The following is a 12,942-nucleotide window of genomic DNA, read 5'->3' as shown; positions in this document are numbered from 1 at the left end:
ATGCATGCTTTCTTAAGTATAAGAGCTCTAATTATGGTTGTCTGTCTTACTCTTTTTAACTTAGCCTCAATGTCTTAATACCTGGAAAATGAAAACTTAAAACGTAAGTCAAACATTTAGTGAAATTTTTGAAATCTTTTTTGGAGCATATAATGCAATCAGGTAAATTCCTTTTCATAAACAGGTTTGTCGCCATATACTTGAGACGACACAGAACAGCCAACGTCCTTAAAATAGTTAGTTCTAAAACAGAATAGGTGTAGTCACCAATCTTTTTTATAGTCTGATTGGATACCAGAATAAAGTAAACAATTTTCAAATAAAATCATGAAAAAATATGGTTTGCAAAAACTAGCGTTAACATGAGTCATTTGTATATGAGAGAGGTGTTAGCACCTTACAACACCCCATTTAAAAAACGGTGGTCAAATTTTAAATCTTGAATTGAAAATTTTATTCTTTAATTTCTTTTAAAAATAATGTATTACTTTACCCCTCATTACTCCAATATTTGAAGCAATGATGTCACAAAATAAGTTGAGAACATTCCATCAATTAGACTATATTGAAAAGAAAATTGCTCACCTCAAGAAAATGAAAAATTAATACAATTCCTCAAAACCCATAATTGAAATTTCCTGTTAATAAAGTGATATTTTTTTAAATCATTAATTAAGATCATTTTTTCGAATCAAATCTTGGATTCCTAAAGATATGATACCTTATCTTAAGAATTATAGGAAATTGAACTCCCAAATTTTCTAGATTCAGACAAAAATTGGTACAAGTTATTAGAAAAGATTAATTAAGAAACCTTATAACATAAAAATTTTGAATAACATAAAAATTTATAACTTCAACAGAAAATTTTTCTAAATAAAGTTTTTTTAAAAAAAAGTTTTATGAAAGATTTTAAAAATTTTATATTAGAAGAATTTTAAAATATTGAAAATTTTAATTAGGAAGATTTATAAATTTTAAAGAAAAATCAAAATGAGACTTAATAAGAAAACTAGATAAGTAAAAACAAGAGTAAAGAAGCATCATAATAAATTAAACAAACCTAAAATAGCATAGTGAGATTTTAAGAAAAATATATTGGAGATCGATCTTAGACTTTAAAAGAATTGATTTCCTCACCTCATGAATTCTAAAAAATTAGACTTCCAAATTTTCTACATTCTATCGTCGGATGGTTTTTTTAAAAGAAAATTAATTTAAAATATAAAAAGATTAAACAACTATTAGCAAGAATATATTAAATAGGCAATAAAGCAAATATAAACACTTAAATAAGCATATGTACAAGGATAAAAATGTAAAATAAACAATAATCTATAAGTAAATCAAATAGAAAACAAAATTACTAGAAAAAGAAAGAAGAAAGTAAGAACAAATAATGAGTAAAAAAAGATAAACAAGATATAAAACAATGTACATAAGCAAATAAATTTGTTATAAGAAAAAGGAAAATGTAGAAGCAAGGTAGTAAAGAAATAATTATAAGAGAAGAAAAATGGAGAAATAAGAACAAGAATAATAAATAAATATGGAGAAAAAAATTATAATATTAAATAACATATAAAAAATGGGTTTTTTAAAAAATATAACAAAGCAGCAAAATATTTACACTGTATAAAACAATTCCGAAAACAGAAAAACCCACAAGCCCACAATAAAAAATACAAAAAATATCTCATCAACCACGCGGTCAATAACGAGCATATATCTAGTACACGATTGTTTAGATTTGGCTATTGTTTCGTACACGATATTTAGATTTGCATAGTCAAATCTAAACGATTTCTTTTCAACATTTTCTATACACGATCGTTTAAATTTAGGTGACCAAATCTAATCTTTTTTTTTTCAAGATTCTTTAGTACAGGATCGTTTAGATTTGGTTAAACAATTTTTTTCAAGATTATTTTGGTACACGATAGTTTAGATTTATCTACACGATCATTTATTTTTTGTACACGATTGTTTAGATTTGGGTAGCCAAATCTAAACATTTTTTTTTAATTCTTTATACATGATCGTTTAGATTTGTCTATTTTTTGTATACGATCTTTAGATTTGGCTACCCAAATCTTTTTTTTTTTACACGTCGCCAAATCTAAACAACGTTTTTTTCAAGTGTTTTATATTTAGTATACGATCTTAAACAAGCAAATGACCGTTTGAAAAAAAAAATAGATCTTTTATATTTGATACAAAATCTTGAACCAAATAACAGTTTGGAAAAAAAATTACAAGAATCAAGCAAGTTGATCCTGCAAGAACCTTGATCAAGAATCCCCGTTTAAAGCAAAAATCATTTCATACTTCTTTTAATTCGATGATAAGAATTGAACACCATCCATTGCCCATCACCTCGTTTTCTTTTTCACATGAGTTTAATTTCTACTTCTTTCTTTTGTGAATTGAATTTACATCTCAAATTTTCTTGATTCTTGGTTCAATTTGATGTTCTCTACACTTTCTTTAATGATTTCCTTTTGCTAGTAACAACATTTCTTTCAAGTTTGATTTTAAGAAAGTTTCTTTGCAACCATTCCCTTGGGTCCAACACCCCTACTTACCATCGAGCTACAGTAAAAAGTAAGGGTAAAATTGAAAATAGTTTTTCTCAAGGTAAATCTTGGTAAGCATCCCACCCTTAGCGAGTTACATTTCATTTTTAAACATATTAGTGCTTGATTCTAACGATCTTACCGAGACATACTTTCATAGTTATCATCTTTGCCTTGTCAACTTGTGTATATGTCTTCTTTTGTAAATTTTTAATTTTCACTTATGTAAATTATATTCCTTGTATTTATGATATTTTCAATACAAGTACATACTTTGACACAATTATTGTGCGTTTAGTTCATCTTGTCGCATGTTTGACTTATCGCCATAATACTTTAATTTTTCCTTGCATTTCAATAAAAACTTCAGTAAAATAAAGTTTCGTTTGTTATCTAGTCGTTTAACTTGTTAAGGAAACTTACTTAGGAAACAATTCTAAAGTTTATTAGGCGAGCAAGTTTTACCTCAAACCTCTTTTGTAAGATTTTTCTACGAATAATCTTATCATTCATTTTTAGAATTGAGGAAATTGCTAACCTCTAAATTTGAGGGTGTGCGAGGTCCGAGCTTTTGAAGCTTTTTGAAAATCCTATCAATGCGTTTTAACAAAAGTTAAAGCAAAGCCAAAAAGTGTAAAATTTTAAAAAATATTTATTATTCTTTTATTTAATTAAAAACAACAACTCCTATGTTGCCTCCTCTCGGCAAAAATAAGAAGCAAAGCTTCAAAAGTAAAAAGTAGAGAGTTGAGTAATAAGAGGTGATAAGAGTTATAGTTGAGGAGAGGAACGGACTCATAGAGTGCCTATGATTTCCGACTCAACACCAAACATTCCAGTAAATAAATAAAAAGCATTACTTTGCCAATTAAAGGATTCAAAACTCTTTGGGAACTTTAGCCATTTCTAAAAATTGAAAATAAGGTTCTTGTAGGGAATGAACAAGGGTGTTTTGAGTATTAAGCTTGCCGCATTTTGAACCTAGAAATGTTTTCATAGCAAGAAGTACGCGATGAGAGTAGACTCTGAATAACGAATAAAACCTAATCGGATTTTGAGAAGTTTAGAAATGAAAGTGAGCCTTTGGGGAGGAATTGTGCTTGGGGACAAGCATAATACGAAGTGATGCTTGAGGACAAGCATTATTCTAAATTTGGGGATGTGATAACTTGTAAAAATACAAGTTATTATAGTCTTTTAGAGATAATAATGAGATTTAAATGTATAAATGTATAAGAAATGTGTCCAAACACGTAGCTTATGTTGTAAATTCATAAATATTTGGAAGCACACTTTACATTAGTTTTCATGCCTGTTTGACCCTATTTTTAGTGTCTAAATGCAGGATCATGAACAAAAGAAGAAACTAGCAAATCGTAGAGGAACTTGCGCGAAGACTAGGCGAGAAGACCATATTGGTAATTAAGAAGAGGTTCGCTAGAAGACAAAAGTGGTAGTTGGAGTTGATGTGACTTAACATGAAAGTAACTTTCGGTGCTGATATGTTCAAAAGATTATATTTTCCGTATAAATCTGAGTATGTAAAGGACTCCATCACCATAAAAAAAGGCATCCTAGCCTAAATGGGTTGAACCCTAGAGAGTGGTGGAAAGGAGTAGCCTTTGTAAAGTTTTTCTTCATCTTCTCCGGTCAGTCTAAGAGTGAAAGCTTGAGGTTTGAGTGAAGAAGATCTCATCTCCTACTTCTCCTAACTCGTAATGTCATTTCTATTCTTTGTAATATATTTATTGATATTGTACAATGGTCAAATGCCTATATTCTTTAATACATTGCATATTTATACTAGTTTCAATCCTTTATCTCTTTACTGTTCATCCATCTTTGTGCTATTTATAGTTTAAGTTTTATGATATTTATACATATATTCTGTAAGTTCTTATCGCGTTAGCTCAGCTATTTTTTATCACTTGGTCAGTGTATATCGTCAACTAACCGAGAGGGCAAGTAGCAAAGATATGGTTACACTACTACAATAATGGGTTCACCTGACACTTTTTACCTGTCAAGTATTTGGGTGCTTGACGCTTTTCAATACGTCAAGTATTCCAATGTCAAGAATAAGAGGGTTTTACTCGACAGTTTTTAAACGTCAAGTAAAAGTATACTTGACAGATTATAACTGCCAAGGGGGTTCTTTTTTCTTTCTTTTTTTTTTACAGTTTTTAAGCGTCAAGTAAGATTAGTTGACATTTTTTATGCATCAAGACTTTGTTTATTCTTGACACGCAAAGCGTGTCAAGTTTTTTTTTTCAAATGAAAAATTATATAATTTAGAATTTCCATATAATTTATCTTGCACCTATTTTGAAGTCCAACAATAACGAACATAAGTAAAGCAAGAGAGTACACAAATGTGCTAAAGTACACATTAATTGAACAATTGAATAAACCCAAACTCTCCATTAAGGAACTAATTATATTTTAACAGGATGCATATATCAATGAACCATACATATAGTTGGTCATTCCATACTTATCACACAAAGTTACTAAACGACACATATTAACTGAACAATTGCATATATCATTAAACAATACATAGTTGGTCGTTACATACTATGTCTAAACATCATATGTCGGTTACACATCTAATATGAATCAACATCATAAACCTTCATGTATAAACATCATGTGTATGTTACATATCTAATATACTCTTTAGTAATAGCCTCAAATATTGTATACACATTTGATTATGGGCAGGGACGTTGAACTGGTAGAAGGGGATTCGGGTTGTATGGACTGAGGTGTAGTTTATGAATCTACAGAGTTATTATGCCCAACCTAAATAGAAACACTTATTCGCGGCTCAATAAGGCCATCATCAATGACCAAATTAAAAATGACCAATTATCAAAGAGAAGAAAAAAAAATACAAGTTTACCTCCTGGTGAAAATTATTGGGAGATCGAGATGTAATGCAATTTTGGCCTTTTGGTGGAGTCTTTGAATGGGACCAAACTGGAGTTCGTTAATAGTAAGGAAAAAATGAATCATATCCACAAAATTTTTCCCCTATGGTAAGCATATCAACATCCAATTTTTACTTCAAAGAAGACATCTAAAGTTATCATACCACAAGAACCAAAAAGAGCCATCATTCTATTGTGTTTCAACTTTACCCAAATTTTCTGCAGAGAATCCACCTTCAAAATCTTTCTGAAAGTGTCCTGAACATGTTGAAGTTTTACATCCCGATCAATAAGTTAAAAAATGCATTAACACCCACAGCAAAATTGAAAATCCAACCCACGACAATTACATTTGTACAAATAAAAAAACAAGAGAATTACATCCAAAGTAAAAGTAAAAGTCTGACCTTTGATCTTGCTACACACCACAACACAAATGCCTAGTAGTTCCCATATAGATAGAAGAAAATAAACAATCCAAATACTATGTATAAGATTGACATTTAATTTATTTTGTTTCCCTAATTATCCTGGTAATTAACAAACAACTTCATACTTATCCAGCTTGTGATATTTAATTAACAAATAAACAACTCATAATTAACGAACATCATATATATGTAGAAGAAATGGAAACAAAAGAAGTAATTCGTATACCTTGAAAGGATTCAGAGGCCCTTTGACTTCTTGACCTTGAATCAAAGGCTTCAATGTCAAAAGCTCAACAAAAATGCATCCAACAGCCCATAATGCAAAGCAGCAATCTGCAATCAAACATGAATCCACATAAGAAATTACACCAACTCACGCGACGATCAGCAGAAACATGCAAAAGAAAAGAGAGAGATGGAAGGTACAGGGAGTGTCAACTTGAATGGTACACATTAGGTGTTGTTGATAATATGAAAAAAAGAAGAAGCGTAAAGTTGAGTGAAACTGAACAGAAAGGACGTGAAATTTAGAGTAGGAAGATGAGAATCAATTAAATATGATAGATTTCCATTTGAAGAAAAGATACTAACTTGTTTTGGAAAAGCACAGGCACCTTGCCATTTTGAAGAAAAGATGCTAACTTATTTGGGTTGCTTATATGGATTCGTCAGCTTATGTAAGTCACTAAGATCGAGTTTGATAAAACAATGTCTCATTTGAGCAAGCACAACCACTTCCCCATCATAGCAACACAAAAAACTAAAATGAGCACTCCAAATTCAAGGTAGAGTAACAATGAATCTGAAATACATAGAAAATTAATATCTCCAATAGCTATTGCCAATTACTCCCCCAGCAGCGTGAAAAGAAAAAAAAAATCAAAATTTATTGAATTATAGAAGAATCACAATCTATTTAAGACGTATACCGAATAACGACATTTCTTAAAATGAGTAAGAAATGGAGCATCGTCTATCTTTCTAATGATTATGAACTGCAATCCGAGAAAGATATTAAGATTCAAATAAACCAAACACCTTAACACTACTGAATTAAACTACTTATATCCTCAGAATATAATAAGGCACCAATAAATTCAACAAGAAACGGAAGACCAAAAGAGTTTACAAGGTGGTTTTTTCAATTAAAGATAAAGGAGGAGAAGATTATACCTTCACTTGGGAAGATGAAGGGACTATACATGCCAAGTATCCTAGTTCAACAAAACATTTACATCCCAAAGATTTGAGGTTGAAACTCAAATATTGAGGATGAAAGTTCATCAAAAACCATTATCAACAGAATGTCTTTAGCTCAAGTTAGGAACTCAATTTCTACACTAAGTTTACTACCATAATCAACCATACCAGTGCCAAGACAGTATTTGCATTTTTTATGCTCTTATTGCTTTACATTGTTTACTTCAACAACCATAAAGGGAAATCACCCCGACTGCTCCTCCCAAAAAAGATGCCACAATTGGATCAACTTGGCTGCAATTTTTCACATGATCAAAACATGTCAATAATAGACATACGAATTTAACTAGTATTGAAGAGACTCAATCGATAATTAATGGCACTTATAAGAATTCCAAAGTGGCACTCTTGAAAATATTAGATTGTTTGAGTATGCATGCTACACTAAGTTTACTGCATACAAACTGCATTATCAACATACATAATGTAGAAGTAATCGGTCTATATTTGGTTATATTAATTTTCTATTTAATTTGAAGCGCCGGACAAAGCCAAAACTTCTAACTCTTGATCATGCGTTTTGTCTCATCAATTTTAAGATCCAGAGGATCAAAGAACAGAAGAACCATATACCATGTGAACATTTATGCATGTGTTAATCATAGGCCACTAAATATCCATTATGTTTGTGATTAAAAAGTTCCCTCGATAAGTGGAAGCAATTAATAAGAAACCTATCGAAAATAAATCAACTAGTTCATAGAGAAAGTATGCTACACCTTAGTTGCATTGGGAGATAGCACACTACGAATAAAATTTTCATATGACGTACCTCACAGTCCCAACTTCATCTTAAGCTTAAATGTAAGAGAAAATGAGGAAACATGTGAGACCTCCCATTATTAATGTGTATAAAAGAAGGGGAATAAAAGGGAACTCACAGGACAGCCAGGTGACAATAGAAAAGCAGTAACGGGATCGTGGGAACGTGTAAGTGTGGGCCCTAGTAGGAGAATGTTTTGGTACCTATAATAGTATCTTTTGGGGATTGGGGTAGCTATGTATAATTTTTGGGTTATCATTGTAGAAAAGGCGGCTAAGGCCGGTGAGCTACCCTAGCTTGTAGGGAGAGGGGTGGTATGTTTTTCCTTCTTGTTTTTTCAGCTGTTTCCTTTGTTTTGAGCTTGTGACTGTTATATTTTAGCACTATAAATATATAAATACAGAGTGCTGCCTCTGTTTTGCCATTATCTTATTAAATATCGAGTAATATCCGTTAGAGACCTTACATTTGGTATTAGAGCCACTGCAAACTGGGGGTTACTACTCGTAAAATGGCTCAGCGACAGATGGAAGAGAGAGTAGAAGGAACGGAAAAAGAAATCGTTGGTCTAAAGGAGATGATGATAGAAATGAGGAAAATGATGGAAAGGCTCAGGGAAGAAATGAGAGAAAATAATAGCTATAAGAAGGAGGAGTCAGACACTTCAGATGGATCGATAATGAAGTTGAAAGGCAAGATGGAAGAAACGGACACCACAACGGAGTTAACTAAACTTCCAGTTGATAGAAGCAAATATAAGAAGTTGGAAATGCCGATGTTCTTAGGCGAAAACCCAGAATCCTGGGTATACCGAGCAGAGCATTTTTTTGAGATCAAGAACTTGCCGGAATCTGAGAAGGTGAAGGTAGCAGTGGTGAGTTTTGGGCAAGATGAAGTGGACTGGTATAGATGGAGTCACAACCGTAAAAAGGTCGAGTCGTGGGAGGATTTGAAGACCAGAATGTTTGAGTTTTTTAGAGACACGGGCCAGAAAAGTTTGGGGGCAAGACTGGTTCACATTCAATAAGAGAGGTCTTATAACGATTATGTGAAGAAGTTTGTGAACTATTCAGCACCCCTACCTTATATGGCGGAAAGTGTTTTCAGAGACGCCTTCCTGACAGGATTAGAGCCAACACTCCAAGCCAAAGTGATCAGTAGACACCCGCAAACATTAGAAGAATGTATGAAGGAAGCCCAGCTGGTGAATGACCGCGACCTGGTGATGTATTTGGCCAGAGTCGAGCTAGGAATTCCAGAACCGAAAGGAGGAGAATCATCCACTGCAAAGGGCCAACTGGGAGTGGAAAAAGGGATGCCGAGGAAGAACGAATTTCAAATGAAACATATCACTATACCTCTCAAAGGCAACCATCAATAAGGAGAGCCCCCAATCAAAAGGTTATCCGATGCAGAATTTAGAGCCCGATTAGATAAGGGATTATGTTTTCGATGTAATGAGAAATACTCTCATGGGCACTGTTGCAAGGTGAAAGAGAAGAGGGAGTTGATGTTGTTTATCCTTAATGAGGAAGAAGGTATAGATGAAGGAGAGTGTTCGGAAGTACAAGAGGAAGACAAGGTGGAACTCAAGCAGTTGGGCACCATGGAAGAATCTGAAGTGGAATATTGAACAATTACCGTTTTGACAACTAAAGGAACTATGAAAATGAAGGGGTATGTAGAAGGGAAAGAAGTGGTCGTGCTGATTGACAGTGGGGCAACGCACAATTTCATTCACCAAGCTTTAGCAGAGGAAAAGAAACTGCCAATGGAGAAAGGCACTCAGTTTGGATTCACGATCGGAGATGGCACTCGATGCAAAGGGAAGGGGATTTGCAGGTAGGTGGAGCTTAAGCTTGAAGGATTGGTGGTGGTGGCAGACTTCCTAGTAGTGGAGTTGGGGAAGGTAGATGTTGTCCTGGGAATAGAATGGTTGGACACGACAGTCACAATGAAGGTGCATTGGCCATCACTGACAATGGTGTTTCGGGTAGGGGAGAAAATGGTTAAGCTCAAAGGAGATCCGTCACTCCTTAAGGCAGAATGCTCCCTAAAAACCCTAGAGAAAACATGGGAATCCGAAGATCAAGGGTTTCTACTTGGGTGGCGAGATTATGAGACTGACAATGAAGATGAATATGGAAAAGAACAGTGTACAAAGGGAGAAGATGGGGAATTGCCAATGATAAAGTACTTGTTAACCCAGTATATAGACATTTTTGAAACCCTAGATCATCGCGTTCTTTCATTACCAGAGCAGAAACCAATCAATGTAAGACCTTATAAATATGGCCATGTACAAAAGGAAGAAATAGAGAAGCTAGTAGCCGAGATGCTTCAGACAGGAATTATCAAGCCCAGTCAAAGCCCTTATTCTGGCCCCGTATTATTAGTAAAGAAAAAAGATGGAGGATGGAGATTTTGTGTGGACTACAGGAAGCTTAACCAAGCCACTATATCTGATAAATTTCCCATTCTCGTGATTGAAGAGTTGCTGATGAATTACATGGGGCCACGGTATTTTCGAAATTGGATCTGAAATCGGGATATCACCAGATTTGAATGAAGGAACAAGACATTGAAAAGACGGCTTTCTGCACGTATGAAGGCCACTACGAGTTTTTGGTGATGCCATTTGGCTTGACGAATGCACCCGCTACTTTCCAATCTCTCATGAACCAGGTATTTAAGCCATTCCTAAGACGTTGTGTGTTAGTTTTTTTAATGATATTCTCATCTACAGCTCCGATATAACTGAGCATGAGAGACACTTGGCTATGGTATTGGCGGTGCTGCGAGACAATCAGCTATATGCCAATAGAAAATAATGTGTATTCGCACACTCGCAAATCCAATACTTAAGCCATAGAATTTCCAAAAGAGGGGTAGGAGCGGATCAGGAAAAAGTTAGAAGCATGGTACAATGGCCACAACCTACTGACATCACGAGATTAAGGGGATTCCTAGGGTTGACTAGATATTACCGACGATTTGTCAAAGGATATGGGAAAATCGCAGCTCCCTTAACTAAACTATTGCAGAACAACTCGTTTAAGTGGGATGACGAAGCCACTCTAGCATTTGAAGACCTTAAACTGGCCATGACCATAATCCCCGTGCTAGCCCTATCGGATTGGTCCCTGCCTTTTGTGGTCGAAACCGATGCATCAGGAAGCTGGTTGGGCGCAGTTCTATCACAAAATGGCCATCCTATAGCTTTCTTTAGCCAAAAGTTGTCTATGAGGGCGCAAAATAAGTCAATTTATGAACGGGAACTTATGGCTGTCGTCCTAGCTGTGCAGAAATGGAGGCATTATCTTTTGGGGAGGAGATTTACAATTATGTCAGATAAAAAAGCCTTAAAGTTTTTGTTGGAGCAAAGGGAGGTTCAACCACAGTTTCAAAAATGGTTAACCAAGCTACTGGGCTATGACTTTGAAATATTGTATCAAACAGGGCTACAAAACAAGGCTGCTGATGCTCTTTCAAGAGTAACCACCCCTTCTGAACTGAACATAATGACTACATTAGGAATCGTGGATATGGAAACCGTGACCAAGGAGGTTGAGGGGGATGAGGAACTACAGAAAATTGTAGAACAGCTACAGAGTGGGAACCCAAGCGAAGGAAGTTATACGTGGGAAAATGGAAGGTGCTTTATAAAGGAAGAATAGTTATGTCCAAAGCATCAGACGTCAGTTGATTCTCCTTCAATTTCTGAAAAACGTTTTGCAGGTGGTCTCTATGTTCCTCCATGGTCGTACTATAGACCACGATATCATCCAGGTAGACTACTACAAATTTATCGAGATATTCGTGGAAGACTTGGTTCATCAACGTACAGAAGGTTGCAGGGGCATTGGTGAGACCAAATGGCATTACGAGGAATTCGAACGCACCATATCGGGTGACACAGGTTGTCTTCGGCTCATCTCCCTCTGCAATTCTCACTTGGTAGTATCCCGATCGCAAGTCTAACTTTGAAAAATACTTCGCCCCATGTAAGCGATCGAACAAGTCAGTAATTATGGGAAGTGGATACTTGTTGCGAACCGTGAGCTTATTCAGAGCACGATAATCAATGCACAATCGTAAACTTCCATCTTTCTTCTTCTGGAAAAAAATTGGGGCCCCATACGGAGCTTTTGCAGGCCTAATGAATCCTGCATTCAGTAACTCATCTATTTGTTTCCGAAGTTCAGCTAACACCGGAGGCGCCATATGATAAGCATTCTTCGCAGGCGGTTTTGCCCCTGGCACCAACTCGATCTCATGATCAATCATTCTCTGAGGTCACAAAGACTTGGGCAAACTATCGGGCATCACATCACGATACTTCTCTAGCACGCGCATAATCTCCTTAAGGACTATCTCCCCTGAGTTCTTTGACGAATTGAGTGGGATGACCATAAACGTTGGTTCTTCTCGAGAGAGGCCCTTCTTTAATTGCATGGCCGAGATCATTTTCAACCCATCTGGCTGACGTAGGTCAGTCTGTACAACTGAGGGGGTAGATCCAGTGATCACCAAGCATTTGGCCAAAGGCATTGGGATTACCTGATGTTCGAGTAGGAACTCCATTCCCAGTACCACATCAAAGTCGTCCATTTTTACTACTACAAAGTCTACGAGGCCACTCCATCCTCCCAATCTTATCATCGTTCATTTCACTAGTCCGATAATAGGTAGGGCAGCAGAATTCGGGCTTTCATTCTTCCTGCATCCTTCTCCCAGCGGAGATTCAAACGTTTAGCTTCTGCTTTTGTTATGAAATTGTGGGTGGCACCAGAGTCAACCATAGTGCTTTTGGTTGGCTTCTGGTTGATCTAGGTGTTAACGTACATTAGGCCTCTTTCCACTGGTGTGTTCGTCTCCCCCACCTTTTTCTGGAGAGAGGACAAAAATTTCAAGGCGCCCATCCGAGGGTTATCAACTTCTTCTATCTGGTCTACTTCCCTTTCGGTTTGACTTAGTTG

The sequence above is a fragment of the Cucumis melo genome, chromosome 7, assembly GCF_025177605.1.
Source record: "Cucumis melo cultivar AY chromosome 7, USDA_Cmelo_AY_1.0, whole genome shotgun sequence".
NCBI classification, from domain to species: domain Eukaryota; kingdom Viridiplantae; phylum Streptophyta; class Magnoliopsida; order Cucurbitales; family Cucurbitaceae; genus Cucumis; species Cucumis melo.
Note: the sequence above shows the minus strand (reverse complement) of the source record.